Here is a 20,347-nt window from a genome sequence, read left to right as displayed (position 1 = left end):
CATGATGGGGTGAGCTCCCATTGCTCTGTCCTAGCTCCTGCCAACCTAGCAGTTTGAAAGCACACCAGTGCAAGTAGATAAATAGGTACCGCTGTACCTATTTATCATCACACTGTACCTATTTATCATCACAGTGTTCCGTTGTGCCAGAAGCAGTTTAGTCATGCTGGCCACATGACCCAGAAAGCTGTCTGTGGACAAACGCCAGCTCCCTCAGCCTGAAGGGAGATACCCACCAAACCCCATAGTCGCCTTTGACTGGACTTAACCGTCCAAGGGTCCTTTACCTTTTACTTTTTTTACTCTGCCTCCACAGTCAGCGGCAATTTGCTTCTGAATAGCAGTTGCTGGAAATCAGAGGAGGGACATGCTATGTACATTGGAAGAGAGGTAGTATAAAATCTGTGGTCAGGCTAGAGTTGCAAAGAATGTTACCTCATTTTGACTTTCAGGTCAAACTTTTCAGTAGGCAGAAATACATCCTGCTAAATTACCTTTTTGAAATCCCGCTCTTTGCTATCGCTTCCCCTATTTGCTGCTTCTTTAGTGTCATTTTTGCCCTGCTTCTGTGATGTCTTTTTTCTGGATTCATACATTCATTACATATACTTCTGTACACCATTCAGTTCTGCTGGGGGGGCGACAATGAAAAGCAGTGAATGCTTTTGGCTGAATGAGCTCCCAGAGTCATTGCAAGAAAGTTTAATGAGGTACAAGTTTTACAGATTGCAGCAAACTTATGACAAATCCTGAGTGATTATTAGTAGCAATGTGTATGGAAAAACACCAGTAGGGATGCAATCCCATACTATATTCTTAACATCACATTCCCTTTTGCATTATTATTTAGGACCTGATGTATTTAAAGTTTTAAGACCCCCAGCTAAATACTCCATGCTGCTGCAGAAAGTTGTTCTTGATGTGCCGACATTCCCTCCTTTAGAGACCCCGTTCCCCTGCCGCTGGATGACAATAGGGCAATGGAGTGAAGAGCACGGTTTTCTGAATAAAGGAAACCCTTTCAAGGTCAGACTCAGGTTGAGCTGCACAGGGGTTTTCCAAAGAGGCCACCGGAACCCTTTTGTTCCTCTCTCCTTTAGCCATGTACGTCCCAATGTACATCTGAAAGAAACAATTAACAATAGGGCACTCCTCTTGGAGTTTCTAATGCACTTTGAAGTGCCCACTGAGGAAAGGCATAAGAATGATACATCATTTTAACTGTGAGACTGTCAAAGTTATTCAGCAGTTGAAAAAAATGCCTCCACATGCCTTCCCAGCATGCAGACAGGGACCAGCTGTAGAGCCACTTCATATCTGACATGTCACTCTGTTGACAGCTGGCTTCCTGAGTGTTCTGGTATGCGAAGGTTTGAAAGGGGTGGGGAATATTTCACAAGAGCAAATGCATTTAAAATGCGGCAAACCTTCCTATCTTTCAAATCCTCTTTTTCTCAAAAGAGGAAAAGGTTGGGTTTGTGGCTTTTTGTGTGTTTTTTTAAAAAAACCTACTTAAGATGACGTCTTGAGTTTGGCCATCTCCAAATTAAATACAGAAAACGTATGTATACAGACAGACAGACAGACAGATGTAAGACTTAGTAAGAAGTCATAGTTGTGTACTCTTTGCTAGAGATGAGAAACTATTCACCCCATGTTCTCAGTTGATGCAAGAGGGTCACCATATGTCAGGAGTGCTCTGATGGTGTTTCCTGCTTGGCAGGGGGTTGGACTCGATGGCCCTTGTGGTCTCTTCCAACTCTATGATTCTATGATTCTATGATTCTACCACAGAATGTGGCCAGGTTTATTCACTACCTTCCAGGTACCCCAGTGCACTCAGTGACTGCTATTAACTTCTTTGCGGGAAATAATGCCTGTACTTGTGGACAAAATTTCAGTGGGTATAAAATGGATGGCTCCACTAATGGAGAACCACATAGAGTCATAAAATGCCTCTGTTGGTAGAGTCATAGGGGTGTATTCCACCATTTTGGACATCACATGGCAGGACAGAGTCTCGAACAAAGATGTACTCTCCCAAGCCCACATTCCCACCATGTTCACACTCCTGTCTCAGCAATGTCTACAACTGGCTTGGTCGTGTCTATGGGGAGCTGGCTTCAGGCACCAGGTCCATTGGAAGAACAACTCTGCATTACAAAGATGTGTGCAAACATGACATGGAGGCTGGCAACACTAACCCCACAATATGGAAATCCTTGCGGATGATCACAGTGCCTAGAGATGGAGAAGCAAAATCTGTTGGGAGTATTAACTAAATACATGTAACTAAAACCATGCATCCTGTAATCTCCATTGACCTTCATTCTAATGAAATCAACCCCTGGCTAAGCACAGGAACATCTTGACACTTGGAGAGCGGAGCAGTGCATAATAATAAAGGTAAAGGGACCCCTGACTGTTAGGTCCAGTTGTGGACGACTCTGGGGTTGTGGCGCACATCTCGCTTTATTGGCCGAGGGAGCTGATGTACAGCTTCTGGGTCATGTGGCCAGCATGACTAAGCCGCTTCTGGCAAACCAGAGCAGCACATGGAAACGCCGTTTACCTTCCCACCGGAGCGGTACCTATTTATCTACTTGTACTTTGACGTGCTTTCGAGCTGCATAATAATAAATACTAATAATAAATGAAATAACTAACAATCTGCTGCCTTTACATGTCACTCAAGATCAGCTGCCTGGGATGACTGCCTCATTCTGTCTAGTGGTAGGGCTGGCCCAGACACCCATTATTTCCTTCATCTGTACCCCAAATCAATCTGCAGGGGTGAAGTGGGGCAAATGCCTTTCCCAGTTTTCATGGGGATCTGTCCCCTGATCACTGAACTACATCACTTTCTTACTAGCCTCATATTAATCATGTGGCTCACAGTAGGTAAATTATATCAAAAAGAAACTAAGCATCATAAGTTAAAAGAGGACATCTCAAAGGATGGTCAAGACTCTAAAGCCATGTGGCATGCAGTTTGGCTGCTGAAGCTTAGCAGGGTCAGGACCCTATAAGCTGTCTGCAAGCTATATGTAAGCTTCTTTGATACCCTCTTTTTCCTTCAAGGATGGATAAATAACATTTAATTTTTGGGGCTCGCAGAGACACATTATCATATCCTGCTTGAAATTCAAACCAGGCTGATTGGTACCAGCTAGCTGAGGTTTGAAGTTAGAGACCCGCACTGCAGAACATTCCACTTTTGAGAGTTAAGAACCCAACTTGAGCATCGTGTCTTCCTTTGTCCAGTTCTCATGCACCAATCCAAAAGTGCAGAATCTTCTTCCTGTTCAGGAAAGGGTGCAGTTGACCCACCAGCTAAAGCAGATGATAAGCACCCTTCGCCACGGAGGTTACCTGGGCCTTGATGGACAAAGGTGGTTCTAAGAGCACTCATAAACAGCATGCTTGTACTTTCAGAGGAAGTGCAACCCCATCAAGGACACTCAAACCCCCAAATTATGAGACCTGGAAACCACAGTATCTCTGTCTAAGGAAGATTAGTATTATTACTACTACTGCTAATAGTAGTATTTATTATATTTGTTACCTGATCTTCACTGTAAGGTCCTGGAGTGGGTTAAGTGCCCTAACAATAAGAGTTCAAAAGCCCACAGAAAAGAGACATGTCTCCAATGACTGTCTAAAGCTGTAAAGAGAGAAAACAGTAAGAATGCCACAACATGAGAGTAGCACCAGGGCTGTGTGCTTAATATATCCATCTGTCAGCTACTGAAGGGGCAGTTGCTCCAAAACTTGCCTCTTCCTTTCCCAGCTTCAGCCCTGTATACCTGAAGGAGTGTCTCCACCCCTATTGCTCAGCCCAGACACAGAGGTCCAGCACCAAGGGCCTTCTGGCAGTTCCTTCACTGCAGAAGTGAAACTACAGGGAACCAGGCAGAAGCCCTCTCAAGGGTGAAGGGGTGTTCATGAGGTGGGGTGTCAATATTTGCTTTTTCTCAGCTTCTCATTTCTCCAGTCCTAATTTCAGGTAATCCCATCCATTTGCTTCCCCCGCTTAAAAGTTTGCACAAAAATTGAATGTGTCTTCTCACACACTTTTTCTAATAAGTGCATTTTTGTACCCAACTTTGCCTCATGTATGCATTTTCATCAGATGCATTTTTAGTAATATGTAATATGTGCATTTTTGTGCATAGATTTGGGAAGTGTAAAATGCAAACTCGACCAACTTCTCTCCCATCCTTATGAGTGAGTGGGAAGCTAAATTGACACTAGAGCACTCAGTTGATCCAAAGTAAGCTTGTGTCCATAAAACTGGATGGATGGAGAAACTAACAGACAGTTACATAGATGGATGGATGAATAGATTATACATAGACACACATATAGTTACATCTATTTAGTGCAATCAACTCCATTGCTTTTCTGGGGCTGGGTGCAGAGCAGAGTTCACAGTCTTGCACGTCTCCTCTTTGCCTCTCTGTCTCTTCTACTCTGGAGATTTACATTATGAGCTAAATTTTGAGGCCCATGAGGACGGCATGCAGGGGGAGGGGAGGAGTTGCTTCTACCCAGAAGCCTGCCATTCAGGCAGATGGTGGAATGATTTGATATGAATAGCCGCTGTCAGTCTCATACAGCGAACTTTTCAATTGTGCTTTGCGTTGGACGGCATGTGACTAACGCCATTCTTTTGCAGGCTGCAGGCAGGACACAGCTGTTTCTTTAAGAAAGAAACTGGTTTCACTAATGGACAGAAAATTTATGGCTAAATCATTGGAGGAAATGCACTGCAGCCAACACTGCGCTTACATAATGAGAGCCAACCAAATCCCATAATCGTGGCTGTAACCAACTCTTTTTCTTCTTGAAAGCATGGAGGGGTGTGTGTGTGTGTGTGTGTGTGTGTGTGTGTGTAGAATGGAGAGAGTCTCTGATCTAAGGTTGAAGCTTGTGCTCATTTTGTAGCTTTGCAATCTTAAGCCACTAAATCTCTCACCTAACATTCTGCATGAGAAACAACGTTTGGGCTGTTAAAACACACAGAGAGTTGGACGCTGTTAAAGTGGGTGAGACAGCAAGCCAGGTCCTGGGGGAGGACCATAACTCAGTGGTAGAGCATCTGCCCTGCATGTAGAAGGTCACAAGTTCAATCCCCATCATCTCCAGGTAGGGCTGGGAGAGACCTTTGTCTGAAACTCTGGAGAGATGCTGTGTAGCCACTGCTGATCTAGATGGATCAATGGTCTAACACAATATAAGGCAGATTTCCTATGTTCTCCCCTTACAATTCCACAATGTCTGCTTTATAAAAAAATTTGGGCCATTGCTCTCTGCAACCTTGCTACAGTGGAACCTCGGTTTTCGAATGTCATCTGTTCTGGAAGTCCGTTCGACTTCCGAAATATTCGAAAACTGAGGATCAAAGGACTGTCAGCAGCTTCAATGGGGAAAATTGAGAAACACGCCTCAGAAGCCATTCGACTTCTGACGCACATTCAAAAATGGAAGCATTCACTTCCGTTTTTTTGGCGTTCGGCTTTCGAAACATTTGGCAGCCAAGATGTTCAAAAACCAAGGTTTGACTGTACTCTTTTTCTGTCCCTTCTCCTGTTCACTAATCTGGCATCTGTTAGTTGACTTTCAGGCAATGACGCCAATAGGTACTGCCTTCCCATTGCAAATGGCCAGCCGATTGCACCCTGGTTTGAACTAGGACCATGAGGGACAAAGAATTAAAACAACCCACCCAGCCCACAGTCCTAGCTTCCTTTCCCATTACAAGCTTTTTTATCTGTATATTAAATATTGCATACCTGAGCTAAAGACATCAAAAACATTGCATCTAGATGCAATACCTTGGCCTATGGAAGTAAGGCTTGTGGTTGTATGGATAGATATTAATCCGCAACAAGAGAAGTGGATTCTCCTGTCAACTGTTTAAATACTTTTCCTGGGTTAATTCTCTGCTTTTTCCTGGACATTTTCACCAAAACCTTTTGAACCAATGGAAGGTGAACCCAGGTAATGCAAGTAGCAGACGAAGGCCCCTTGACTGGGGCTACAGCAGAGAGCAATGTGTTAAACCCCCTTGTTGCCTGCCAGGCACCTGAAATTGATCTCCCTGTGCCTGGGCTTTACTATTGAAATATCATTCATGCAATGAGTGAGTGGTGTCTATTCTAGTTTGGTCCTAAGATGTAGTTAGTTCAGGAGCAACTCAAGACTGCAAAGAAGTGAGCAAGAACCCTCAAAGCCAGTTCTTCAACTCTGCAGCCCCACCCCCAGTCTTAGCTAGAACATACAGTAGAACATGAGACTCTTAATCCCAGGGTTGTGGGTTCAAGCCCTATAGTGGGTGAAAGATTCCTGCATTTCAGGGGGTTGAGCTAGATGACCCCTTTTGCCTTTTCCAACTCTACCATGCTATGATTCTATGCTCCCACCTGAAATACCTTCTATAAACAGCAGCTATAGGGGTAATCACAGAAGATAGGAGGTGGTTTCCTCGCCCCCCATAATTTGATCCCTGCTATTAATGATCCAGTGTCCTATTCAGGGCTCCATCACATTTGCTTTTTTCCCTGTTGCCTCCAAGGTCCTGCTGTTTTTAACAGCTTTAAGTATATTGTTTTTATTCCTGTAAGCCATGTTATTGATCCTAAAGCTGCAAAGGGAGAATATAAATATTTTTAAACAAGATGCATACACAGGGTGGTGCAGTGAGCGATCTGTGTGCCAAGTGCATGCAATGGGCAGGCCTTTCCTTCATCCATCAGAATGACATACATTGCGCTAGTGGGCTTTAAATAGCAACGATCATTGTGCCTCTTTCCCAAGGCCTCTGAATTTCCCTGGGGTTTTTTCCCCTTTCCTACGTAGGAGCAAATGTGAGAACACTGTCAAATCAATGCAACACAGTTTCCGTGAAGTGACACCGGTTACAGTTTTCATCCATACTACATATACCATTGTCCTCCCTTCTGGGCACTGTCCCTCGGGACTTCACCTCCAGCTCTGTGCCCAGAACTTGCCAGTGGTACAGATGTTAAATCTTTGGTTCTGTTCCGCATTGGCCCTAAGCTGAATGCAGACACGTTGAAGTTTATTTTATCCTAGTTACGTGGGAGAGCATGGCTTACATGAAGGTATTGCGATGTCTGCCTTGGCACACAATGTGAGAAAGAGGCCAAAGAAGGTCTGCTATAGAGATTCTGGGAGCTGAACTGGGAGCCTGGTGGGGCAAGGTCTTTCTGTAGAAAGCTGGCATTTGTGGGCTAGGAATTCCTTTACTTTAACAGTAATATGCAGGAAAATCTTGTCCTGTTCTTGATTCTGATTATACACAACCAGCTGGTCACACTTGTGTGGATTTAATGCAACCCCAGCAAAATGAGACTACAATACCAAAACTCAATACTAAATTCAGCAAGCATTTACCTGATCGCAAAAAGAAGTTTAATTGCTTTCCCTTAATATGATATAACCATATGCAGGCATAGAATAGGAATGCAATGCCATGAATGCAATGCATTGTTTAAAAAATAAAGCACCTTTAAAGCAATAATTTGTAAGTCAGAGAATATCAGATGTGACTATAGAAGTCAACTTGCTCCAATGGACAGCCCTCAACAGTCTCCATCCATCCAGGACCTGATGAACCCAGTTAACATGCAACTTACAGCGGCGGGAATCAGCCTTTGCTTTGGACATTTTGCAAATATTCAGCATCTGGACAAGGTGCTTTTGTACAGTGACAAACTCCCCTTCCCCCTTGTCTCCCAGAACCGGAAGATGCATGAAAAGGGCAGAGCAGAGGTTGGCTTCACGCAGGCATTGCTTAGAAAAAGCCCTGGAGAGGAGGGGACTTAGATAGCTGTGGGAACTTTTGGTCTCAGCAACAGATCCATGGGGGCCTGACTAGTTTAGCTAGAACACTGAACAGGAGCATTCCACCAGGCATGTTTCAGGTCCTACCTAATATAGCTAATAAAGCTAATAACTGTTGATTAGAATTAGAACTCTTCTCCATTACATCTAAGCTGGTGGCTGTCATCATGTTATTTTTCTCTTGTTCTTGTGTGAAAAAACTTTTTTTCCTCCTAAATTGATAATCCCAAGTTCTGGTATGGGGAGAGATTCTTCATATTAGCTTTCTCATGAGCAAACCTCTTATAATATTAATTATTCTTTTTTTATACCTTATTATCTTCAGGTCTGCATTAAATTACCCCCCCCCAAAAAAAAATGCTTGTTGCATACAAAAACATAGAGACACTGAAAAAGAAGTAAAAATAACAGAGTTGCAGAATGAAATAATGACAGCAAACCAGTTTACCAAAGCACAATCATACTTCACTGAATATCAGATATATTAAAAGAAGAAAAATGGGGCAACCAAGACATCACACCATATTTCAGATGTGGGTGCACCACAGAGTTATTACATATAAACTAGAGCAATTGTCTGTAACAGGAGATGGCATATCCATAGTAGCAAAGTTTAGCTGTTGAGGACCAGCTAAATATATATATGACTCCCTCTAGTGACTGGATCGAGTAAGCATACCTTCACTGTTATTTTCAATGAAGACATGAAGAAATTTGTTGCAGGGCTGTTCTGCAATTTGTCACTGATACAATAATAGTGCATTAGTGGTACATTTATACTGGGCTGTCCACACTTCATTCTGTTTTATTAGTTCTGTGATGTTTCCCCAATGTCCCGGTCCCAGACACCTGGAGGGATGCTCTTGCACTGTAACACAACAAAAGCAAGAAAATCCCACCAATCTTGGGAACATTTGTAATCTGAAAAGCTACATGATTTCAGCAGGAAGTTATAGGACACGCACTGATTGGAAATGAAGCAGTGTGTCTGCCTTGGAACCTTTGCACGTGCAAGTAGCATCATTAGCACAATTCATCATGTTTAACGATGACTCTGTTTAATGATGGTCCAAAGACTTGTCCCAAAGCAAATAAATCACAAATGCACAGGATCACAGCTCAGATTCATTAGTCTAGAACAACTACCGTGGCTGGTTTTATATTCATAATCATTAAAAATGTTACTGTGCTCTGGATGACCTTGGAAACTTTTGTTGATGGGCAGTAGGCAGTAAATGAATGAATGAATGAATAAAATTTAGAGCTGTCAGCACATTATAAAAAGTCATTCAAAGAAAGCTGTACAAAATTAATATCTGCAGTAACTGTAACAGAGGATTAGACAAATTTGTGGAGATTAGGGCTATCAGGTTCTCCCTCCACTGTCAGAGGCGGTATGCCTCAGAATATCAGCCACCAGTATAGATAATTCTGAATAAGGTGGGCCATTTGACAGGTCCAAGAGGGGTCTTCTTTTTAAGTTTCTATGTCTTCTCTCCTGATTACTTGTCAGATGGCTTCCCTGTGGCAGCAGTATGTGCTCTATTTATATTGAAAAAATCTGTAATGAAAGATGCCAGGAATGGTTAATCTATGTTTTTTAGTGTGGGGGGTCCCCCCCCCATCTGTAAGCTGCCTTGAGTCCCACTAGGATAAAGGCAAGGTAAAAAAGGTAAAGGTAACGGTATCCCTGACCGTAAGGTCCAGTCGCGGATGACTCTGGGGTTGCAGCGCTCATCTGGCTCTACAGGCAGAGGGAGCTGGTGTTTGTCCGCAGACAGCTTCTGGGTCATATGGCCAGCATGACTAAGCCGCTTCTGGCGAACCAGGGCAGCACACGGAAATGCCATTTACCTTCCTGCTGGAGTGGTACCTATTTATCTACTTGCACTTTGAGGTGCTTTTGAACTGCTAGGTGGGCAGGAGCAGGGACCAAGCAATGGGAGCTCACCCCGTTGCAGGAATTCGAACCACTGACCTTCCAATCGGCAAGCCCTAGGCTCAGTGGTTTAGACCACAGCGCCACCCACGTCCCTTTAAAGGCAAGGTATAAATTATGATAATAATAATAATGGAAGAGGTATTTAAGCTCAATGGCCATGAAAACAGTTTCTGGGCTTGTCTTGTGAATATTAAACTTGCAAGGGAGTGCACAAATTGACTAGACTAGAGATCTGGGAACAGGCTTGATTCAGTATGCATTTAAAGTCAAATTTACCTACTTCTCACTTCCTGAAACTTTCTGATATATTTCCATAGGAATCTGGTTGGCCACAGTGAGAAAGAGGATACAAGTCTAGATGGGCCTTTATTCTAATCCAGCAGGGCTCTCCTTATATTTTTATACATGCAGTATTTTTAGATATGTCATGAGAAAGAAGCCATTTCTCCATTCCATTTGCAAATGATCTTATTTAATATGAAAACTGGCAAACCTGCGTGCTTCTGAACCCGATGGAGACAGTTAAATAAAAAATGTTTTTGATGGATTTTATATATTGCTTATTCAGACAACATTCAAGAATCTCTGCACCACTAGAGGGCACTGTAAGGACCACATTGAGACTTTCTGTTGCAGTGACAATTGCTAGACTCTTTACCTTACAAACACTAATCTAAGAACCATTGTCAGCTGTAAGAAAAAGTGGAAACGTTTAGTCTTGGAGAGTAGATTTCGATACTGTCTTTCATCATTCACGCTTTACCTTTTAGGTGGACACTTAACACATCACTTAACAGTGTAATGTGTGAAAAGGCCCCTATCATTGTGATATTGAAACACCTTATAAATTACAGTGGTACTTTGGTTCTCGAACGGCTTAGCTGCTCAACAAATCGGCTCCCAAAGGCCGTTCGTTTGTGAATGGTTTTCGGAAGCCAAATGTCCGACTGCTCCTTCAGTCAATCGGAAGCAGTGCCTTGGTTTTCGAAGGGTTTTGGGAATCGAACGGACTTCCAGAACAGATTAAATTTGAGAACCAAGGTTCCACTGCAATGAGATGCGTTACTTGGGGCCACTGAAAGTAAGAAAGGAAAAAAACATTTGCAGATTACCAGCAGAGACACAAAACGAAAGTTCAGCATTGTGAAAAACACCCCATTGATTTTGAAAAGAGGTTAACACCAGTGAATGAACTCTCAGGAACATAGGAAGCTGCTTTATATTGAGCCAGATCCATCAACCCATCTAGGTCAATACTGTCTACACTGACTGGCAGTGGCTCTCCAGGGTTTCATGCTGGGCTCTCCCCTAGCCCTACCTGGAGGTGTTGAGAATTAAACCTGGGACCTTTCGCACTCAAGCCAGATGTACCAGCACTGGGCTATGATCTTTCCCCTTGTGATGGGAAAGCTGGGAGGATCTGCTTTTCATGCAAAATGTGCTGGATTCAAAGCAATGCACACCAAAGGAATCATACAAGTTGCTGGAGGAACTGGGCATGGAGGAAAGGGTTAATTTCCTTCATGAGCACAAATCACCCTATAGATGAGATAAGTCAACAGGTCAGCCAAGCCAGTTGCCACGGCAACAGTCCAGTGCCATCAATATAAGTGATTAAGGCATGTCATCTCATTAGTCAGGTAGTTGGTCTGTTCATGTGTTGGGATCAGTCTTGAGGAGTAGGAGTCTGTGTTACGTCTTGAATTGCTGGAGCAATAGAGATACTTTCCACTTGTATATATCTGTATCTGTATCTGTATCTGTATCTGTATCTGTATCTGTATCTGTATCTGTATCTGCAAAGCCTACAAGCTGTATGTATATATCAATGTCCGGAACTGTATTCATACCCTCCAACATTTCTCCAATGAAAATAGGGACATATTCTATTATTCTTATTCTTATTCAACCCTGCCATCTGATCAGCCACTCTGGTCGGCTTCTGGCATATATAAAAACATAATAAAACATTAAACATTGAAAAAACTTCCCAATGCAAGGCTGGCTTCAGATGTCTTCTAAAGGTTGTATCTTATCTCTTTGTCTCCTTGACTCAGGCATCACATAACTCCATACCCTCTGACATTTCTCCAATGAAAATAGGGGTGTCCTATTTAATAATAATAATAATAATAATAATAATAATAATAATAATTTTATCATTTCTATCCCACCCATCTGACTGGGTTGCCCTAGTTACTCTAGGTGGCTTCCAACATATATAAAAAACATAATAAAACTTCTGAAGGTTGTGTAGTTACTTATCTCCTTGGCTCAGATAACTCCATACCATCTGACATTTCTCCAGTGAAAATAGGGACATCCTAAGGAAAAGCGGGACATTCCCGGATCAAGTTAGAGACCAGGACAGCTCCTGTAAATCCCGGATCATTCCTGGAAAATGAGGACACGTGGAGAGTCTATAGTTTGCACCTGTCTTCCGTTGGTGGCTCCCAGGATTCTGCTTAAAAGAAGAAAGCAGGACCCAAAATCCTAAAATCTGCTTATCCCAATCTACACTACAAATGTATCTTGGTTTTATACATGTATGTCAATGTTTCCCCAAGTATCTTGGGACATTCAGTTTGCTGAACGTGCTGAGAATGATCTGTTCAGAGTCCGCAGGCTCCTGCATTCCCCGGGGAAAGGAAATGCCTATCAAAGGAGGTGGAGTCTGTGTTGTGTACATGTCTGTAGATTCAGTGCTGAGGAACCTTGTTTTATTTACAAAGTGAATGGTAGTTATATTAATCACCAGTAGGGGGCGTTTCTGCTTTATATCTTCGGCATCATCCAATAATGATCCAAACTGTTCTTGAAAATGCAAAATTATATTTCTAATACCGAGGCCTACAGATAATACAGTGGGGGCTGCAGCTTTATATACATTCATTCTGGAGGGAATGCTGTTAAGCTCTCTGAGTAGACACATAGAATAATAGAATCACAGAGTTGGAAGGGCACCCCAAAGGTCATCTAGTCAAACCCCCTGCAATACCAGAATCTCAGCTAAAGCATCCATAACAGATGACCATCCAAATTCTGATCAAAAACCTCCGAGGAAGAAGAGTCCACAACCTCCCAAGGGAGACCGTTCCACATCTATAGACCTGCACTGTATAAAGGTAAAGGTACCCCTGCCCGTACGGGCCAGTCTTGACAGACTCTAGGGTTGTGTGCCCATCTCACTCAAAGAGGCCGGGGGCCAGCGCTGTCTGGAGACACTTCCGGGTCACGTGGCCAGCGTGACAAAGCCGCATCTGGCGAGCCAGAGCCGCACACGGAAACGCCGTTTACCTTCCCGCTAGTAAGTGGTCCCTATTTATCTACTTGCACCCAGGGGTGCTTTCGAACTGCTAGGCTGGCAGGCACTGGGACCGAACAGCGGGAGCGCACCCCGCTGCGGGGATTCGAACCGCCGACCTTTCAATCGGCAAGCCCTAGGCACTGAGGCTTTAACCCACAGCGCCACCCACGTCCCTCTACTGTATACCTTCCCTGCACTGTATACCTTCTATAAAATAAAACATTTCTTGTTGCTGCCTCTCTTTTGGTTTCTGTTGTCATCTTTGAGTACAGATATCTGACTGTTACATCCATGTGCAATGCATGAACATGTCAGGTGCAGATATGTATGTACCACCATGGACCACTTTATAATAGGCATACATGGTGATTCGGCTGAGACTGGGCCTCTGTCCATATTTTAAAGGAGACTCTGCTGGGTAGATAAATAAATACAGTGGTACCTCGGGTTACATACGCTTCAGGTTACAGACTCCGCTAACCCAGAAATAGTACTTTGGGTTAAGAACTTTGCTTCAGGATGAGAACAGAAATCATGCAGCAGTGGAACGGCAGCAGCAGGAGGCCCCATTAGCTAAAGTGGTGCTTCAGGTTAAGAACAGTTTCAGGTTAAGAACGGACTCCAGAACGAATTAAGTACTTAACCCGAGGTACCACTGTAAATGCTACACGTGTTTAATGCTCTGGCATTCATACCCACTACAACAATGAGAAAAATGCTGAGAAAAGTAGAAATCCTATAGGCCAGTGGCAGAGCAAGCATTTTGCATGCAGGAGGTCCCAAGTGCGCGCTCGCTCTCATTTATTATATATATCATAGAAGCTGGACCAGGGTTTGTGCTGCAGATCCAGAAAAGGGGGCAGATCTGAAATGAAGCAAGCCAACTCCACCAACAGAAAACAGCCTTGCTGAATGATTATCTCCCTGCTGTTTTCCTACATATCTATCAGCTTAGTAGGGGGTGATTATTGCTCTCTCCCTCATTGCCTTACATTTTAGGAAAAGCTGTATCATTGCATAAACACTCTCCTAATCCCCCCCCACCCCCAACCCAAAAAACTCATCCAGATCCAACTGCTGGAGCAGGAACTTTTCCGAATCTTTGAGCCTGTGTTTATTTGGAAGGGTCTTTGACAGCCAGTGAGTTACTGGTGCATGAAAAGCTGACAACTGGCTTTTTAAAAAAATTCCCCGTGAATTTCAGGGCCTGTTTCATTGCCAAATAAATCTTAGGAAATGTCCACGGGAGACGGAGAAGTTCCTCTCATGGACATTCTACCGCCCTCTTCCCCTCTTCTGCATTCTTTATATTGTCCCTCTTCAATTCCTGGGATGCGTTTATTAGAGAAGAGAGAGAGGTGGCTTGCGATAATAGCTTTTTCATGTCATGCAAGCGCCATCTGTATTATGCAGAGTCAGGGATGACAGCCTTTTTGCCCGGAGAAGAGAAATGTCCCTCCTCCGTCACAAATCACCGTTGTAGTTGGTAGGAGTTATCTATCCTCCTAGAGCTGCAGCGTTGCATATTTTAACTGCACCTCTGCCTCTGCTTCAGGGAAACTGTATGGTGAGGCAAAACCCAGACCCACCTCATTCAGCTGTGATTCACGCAGACCCTCCAAGTGTCCCTATTTTCCAGGGACAGACGTGGATTTACAGAAGCCACCACGGTTTCTGATTTGATACTGGAACGTCCCGCTTTTCCTCAGGATGTCCCTATTTCCACCAGAGAAATGTTGGAGGGTATGGAGTTAACCAACCCCTGAGCCATGTGAAGGCAGCCCTGTATAGGATTTTTTTTTAAAAAATGTTTAATGTTTTGTTATGTTTTTATGTAGGGGCGTGGATGGCGCTGTGGGTTAAACCACAGAGCCTAGGACTTGCCGATCAGAAGGTCGGCAGTTCGAATCCCCGCGATAGGGTGAGCTCCCGTTCCTCAGTCCCTGCTCCTGCCAACCTAGCAGTTCGAAAGCACATCAAAGTGCAAGTAGATAAATAGGTACCGCTCTGGCGGGAAGGTAAATGGTGTTTCCGTGCACTGCTCTGGTTCACCAGAAGTGGCTTAGTCATGCTGGCCACGTGAGCTGTACGCCGGCTCCCTCAGCCAATAAAGCGAGATGAGCACCGCAACCCCAGAGTTGGTCATGACTGGACCTAATGGTCAGGGGTCCCTTTACCTTTATGTTTTTATGTATGTTGCAAGCCACTCAGAATGGCTGGGGCAACCCAGTCAGAAGGATGGGGTATAAAAAGTAAAATTTTAATATTAATATTATGGAATAGAACGTCCCTATTTTCAGTGGAGAAATGTTGGAGGGTATGTTGTCAATACTAACAAGGTACAAACAATAGGGCTGAGGTGGAGCCACCTGGCTTGTGGGAAGGGTCTTAACTTGGTGGTAGAACATCAGTTTTGCGTGTAGAAGGTCCTATTTGTAATCCCTGGTGTCCCAAGGCAGGGAAAGACCAGGGAAACATCGGAGAGCCATTGTCAATCAGTGCAGAGCTGTGTTTCTCAGGCTTGGGTTACCAGCTGTTGTTGGACTACAACTCCCATCATTCCCAGCTAGCAGGACTAGTGGTCAGGGATGATGGGAGTTCTAGTCCAGCAACATCTGGGAACCCATGTTTGAAAAACACTGGCGTAGACAATACTGAGCAAAATATCAGTGGTCTACACTTGCAAAAATGTGTAGGTTTGGTAAAATTGTGTACAAAAATGCACATTTTTTTGAAGAAGTCATATATGTACATCATTTTATTTCTCTCAATGTTTAATTGTATTTTGACTAATTGCTTTTTCTTTGTTTTCAGTGCTTCTTATTTTTATCTGTAAGCTGCCTTGAATCCTGTCAAGGAAAAAAGGTGGGGTGTAAAAAAAGAAAATAAACAAAATAAAGTCACGCAAAATATGTGTTACAAAATTTTTGTGTGCACTTAAAAGAAATTTGATAGATAAAACTAATGTGGAAATCAGGAACTGAGAGAATCAGAGATATTTGCTGCTCTCTAGCTCTCAAGTGCCCAAGAGCAATGCAATCAATCACTGTCTTATTTATTTTATGATGGTGGTGGTGGTTTATATACAGTCCTTTATCCAAAGATCCCAGGGTGATGTACAACATTAAGAACATAACTTATACAGCATATGAATGAAGACATAATACACAGCATAATAATAAAACAATCATAATCACAATCAGTTCCCCCCCCCCACACACACATTTAAGAGGCCATAGATTATTTAATAACTGAAGAGGAATGTTTTCACCTAGTGCCTATATAGAGATATAAGGATGGCACGAGGCAAATGTCTCAGGGAGCCACCACAGAAAAGGCCTGTTCTCAGGTTCCCACCCTTGGAACTTCTCAGCGAGGGGGGGACATAGAGAATGAAGGGCCTTGGATGACAAGAGTCTGGGTCAGTTTGTATGGGGAGAGGCAGTCCTTAAGGTATTGAGGTCCCGAGCCATGTAAGGCTTGATAGGTCAGCGCCAGCACTTTGAATTGGGTCTGGAAACTAATTGGCAGCCCGTGCAGCTGAACTTAGTAGGATTTCAATGTTTCATTGCAGTCATGTCCTGAGCAGAGAATCGTCTATTTTATTTTAATCCCCTGGGGAGGCATTCAGTGAGGTTGAAAACTGTTGGGGAAAGCCAGGCTTGCTCCCTGACCCACAGAGAAGTGCTTTGGGGGACTGATTTGTAGCACATGTCCGTTAGCGCCGCCACCAAATCCTCAGGGGAAATGGGAAATTTACATTCAAGTGACCTAGTTGGGGAAAGGGGTGGTGATGGAGCCATTAATTTTCATTTATGTAAAATTCTATCAATTTGACAAGTGTGGAAAGAGGTGCTGCTTATATGCATTCGCTGCCTGCTAGAAAAGCCCAACTTTTGGAAATGCAATAGCACTTAAGAGATAGTCTGCTCATGGAAAATACGTTTTGTAATTTTATGTGAAATATCGCCATGGCTGAATCGGAGGCAGACCCGCGAAGTGAAAAGCTCCTGGTGCAGCTTTGGAGTTCACAGGTATGCCAGGAACCAGAAAGGTGTATACAGTCTTGGTGCAGTTCCAAGGAAGGATGGAAAAGACTCCTGCCAGAGCTCCCAAGTCTTATGAGAAGTGGTTGAGGGAGCTGGGAGTGTTTTGCCTGGATAAGATGAGACTGAGAGATGATAGCCATCTTCAAATATCTATAGGCCTGTCACATTGAAGAGGGAACAAGCTTGTTTTCTCAGATTTCTCCTGCTGCGGCGGATAGGACCCAAACCAATGGCTTCAGTACAAGAAAGTAGAGTCAACATCAGGAATCAAGTCAACCCAGGAAGAACCTTCTGAGTTGTTCCACAGTGGAATGGACTCTCTCTAAAGGTGGTGGACTCTTCTACATTGAAGGTTGGATGGTCATCTGTCATGGATGCTTTAGCTGAGATTCCTGCATTGCAGGGGGTTGGATCGGATGACCCTCAGGGTCCCTTCCAACTCTACAAACCTATGATTCTATGATCCCTGACCACTGGCCATGCTGGCCAGTACTGATCAGCACTGGAGTCCAACAACATCTGAAAGGCAAAGCAGGTAATGATGTGAGGCAGGGCCTTTTCAGTGATGGTGCCACAATTGTGGAATCCTCTCCCTTAAGGCAAATGGCACTGAAGACAGTTTTATTATCTCTAGTGTTTAATGGAAGGTTGGTTTTTTTAAATTGTTGCTTTTATTAAAGGATTTTCATAGTTAACAAAGGGTACATACAAGTCTCTGTTTTCAATTCATTGAGTCCTTGTTGATTTTATTTTTCTTGTTCCTCTGTTGCTGTTGTTACTCAGAACTTCTGTTTCCAAAAAGGTGCTGTTTAGTGGTTTGTAATATCTTACTATTGGCATTTAATGATATGGGTTGGATTTCATTGCTAGCTGCTATGGAAACTTTGGCTGAGAAAAAGAGAAATCTTTCAAATGAAACTGACTCCCTTTATAGCATATTTATAGCCTTTAATTATAACAAACACAGTGCTATATTTACTAACCATACTGGGAGTAAGAAGGCAGTATGTGCTCCATGCTATATGGGCACCAAGGAAAATTCAAATTCTGCACCAAGAGTAGTTTCTGCAGCATGTATAAATTCTGCAATTTGAGCAGATGTATGTAATTCATCTTATCTACCAGAATTGACTCTGCCATTTTGCATTCTGTTTTGCTACCTACAGAGAGGGACAAGGCAGGGCACACAAACCTCCCCCATAGCCTAGAAATAATATTGAGGAACCTTTCTGTGGTTTCAGGTCCTTTTCTGTGATGGCACCTAAATTAGGGAACTCTCTTCCTAGACATGTTTGCCTGATTGCATCTCTGTTGTTTTTTTAGATGCAGCACAAAATCTGCTCTATTCTTTCAAATTGTTGATGGTATTTGAGGTCTTTTAATATTTGATGGTTTGGCGCTTTTATCTCTGTGAGTTGTTACTGCTGTCTTGATACGTTGTTTTTTGAAATATACTCAAAGTCAGGAGTGGATTTCATGCTCTTTATTCAGCTCATAGTGGTGAGGAGGAATGGAAGTTCCCCCAAAGTATCTGCTTTATATACATTATTTACACAATGGGCTACACGTGATTGGCTAATTCCAGAATACTCCTGTAGGCCAATCAGGTTGTGGATTCACTTCCATCTGGAGCTGGATTGGGTGGCTCCTGCAGACCAATCATACTGCTGCATTGTTCTAGGACCAATCAGACTGCTGCATTCTGAATCCTGTTCTTCTAGGACCAATCAGACTGCTGCATTTTGGATCCTATTCAACTCAGTACATAACATTTTTATTGTATTTTACGGTTTGCTATATGCTGCTGTTCAGGGGTGAACGGTGGGGTGTAAATCCCATTGGTAGTAATTGAATAAGCATACATGGGAACTAAGAGCACAGCGGTGTTCTGGCACAAATCCTGCTCGTTCCATTGTGTCCTGTGAAAGAGCTGGAGATTGTCAAGAGATGCTCGAGGGTTTTGTTCAGTACACATTTTTAAATGGACTGACCTGATTTGCACTTCCCAGACCAATGCACCGAGAAAGCTCAGTCGGTAGAGCATGAGACTCTTAATCTTAGGGTCACGGGTTCAAGTGTCACGCCGGGCAAAAAGTTCCTGCATTGCAGGAGTTTGGACTTGAGGACCCTTGTGGTCTCTTTCAACTCTACAATTCTATGATTCTATGGAGGATAAGGATACCCTGCCTACTAGCCAGGATGGCTATGTTCTACCTCCATTGGCAGAGGCAGTTTAGCTTTGACTATCAGGTGCTGGGAATCACAGGTGGAAAGTGTGCTCTTTTACTTAGGTCCTGCTGATGGGTTTCCCAGAGAGGTACCAGGCTGACTACTGTATAAACAGGATGCTGGACTGGATAGGCCTTTGACATGATCCAACAGGCTCTTTTTATGTTCTTAACTCTCAAGCCAAAATGCATATGGAAATGCACACAAAATTGCATATTTTAGAACAGAATGCCTATAAAAATGCTTGGTTTTGTAAGGTAAAATGTGCACTGGGAGGGAAAATGCCAATTTCTTGTGCAGCTTTTAGAAATTGCACAATGATGTAGAAATGGAACAGAACAGACTTAACAATGAACATGGACCACAGATAGAGGGCTCCATTCATTCTAAATACAATAATAATAATAATAATAATAATAATAATAATAATAATAATAGTTTTATTATTTATACCCTGCCCATCTGGCTGGGTTTCCCCAGCCACTCTGGGCCGCTTACAGCATACCTAAAAACATAATAAAAACATCAAGCATTAAAAATCTCCTGATACAGGGCTACCTTCAGATGTCTTCTAAATGTTGTGCAGTTCTTTATCTCCTTGACATCTGAAGGGAAGGCGTTCCACAGGAAGGCTGCCACGACCGAAGCAGCTTTCTGCCTGGTTTCTTGTAACTTCTTTTCTCACAAAAGACCCTTGGAGGAGGACCTCAGTGTCTGGGCTAAGCGATGGGGGTGAAAAAACTCCTTTAGGTATAGAAGGCCAAGGCTGTTAAGTGCTTTGCAATGTGAATTACACTGTGCACTTGCTATTAGGCAGGGAAGATATGGGTGGGAGAGGGCATGTCTGAACAATCCCACTCCACTGCAGAAAAAGAAAATAAACCCCAACAACCTTCTTGCACACAGAAAACCAGTATGTCAGGAGGAAGGCTAGGCTAGACCTCTTCTTGA

This window comes from Podarcis tiliguerta (genome assembly GCF_965153285.1).
Source record: "Podarcis tiliguerta genome assembly, chromosome: 1".
Taxonomy (NCBI): domain Eukaryota; kingdom Metazoa; phylum Chordata; class Lepidosauria; order Squamata; family Lacertidae; genus Podarcis; species Podarcis tiliguerta.
The sequence above is the reverse complement of the archived record's forward strand: the minus strand, read 5'-3'. Positions refer to the sequence as shown.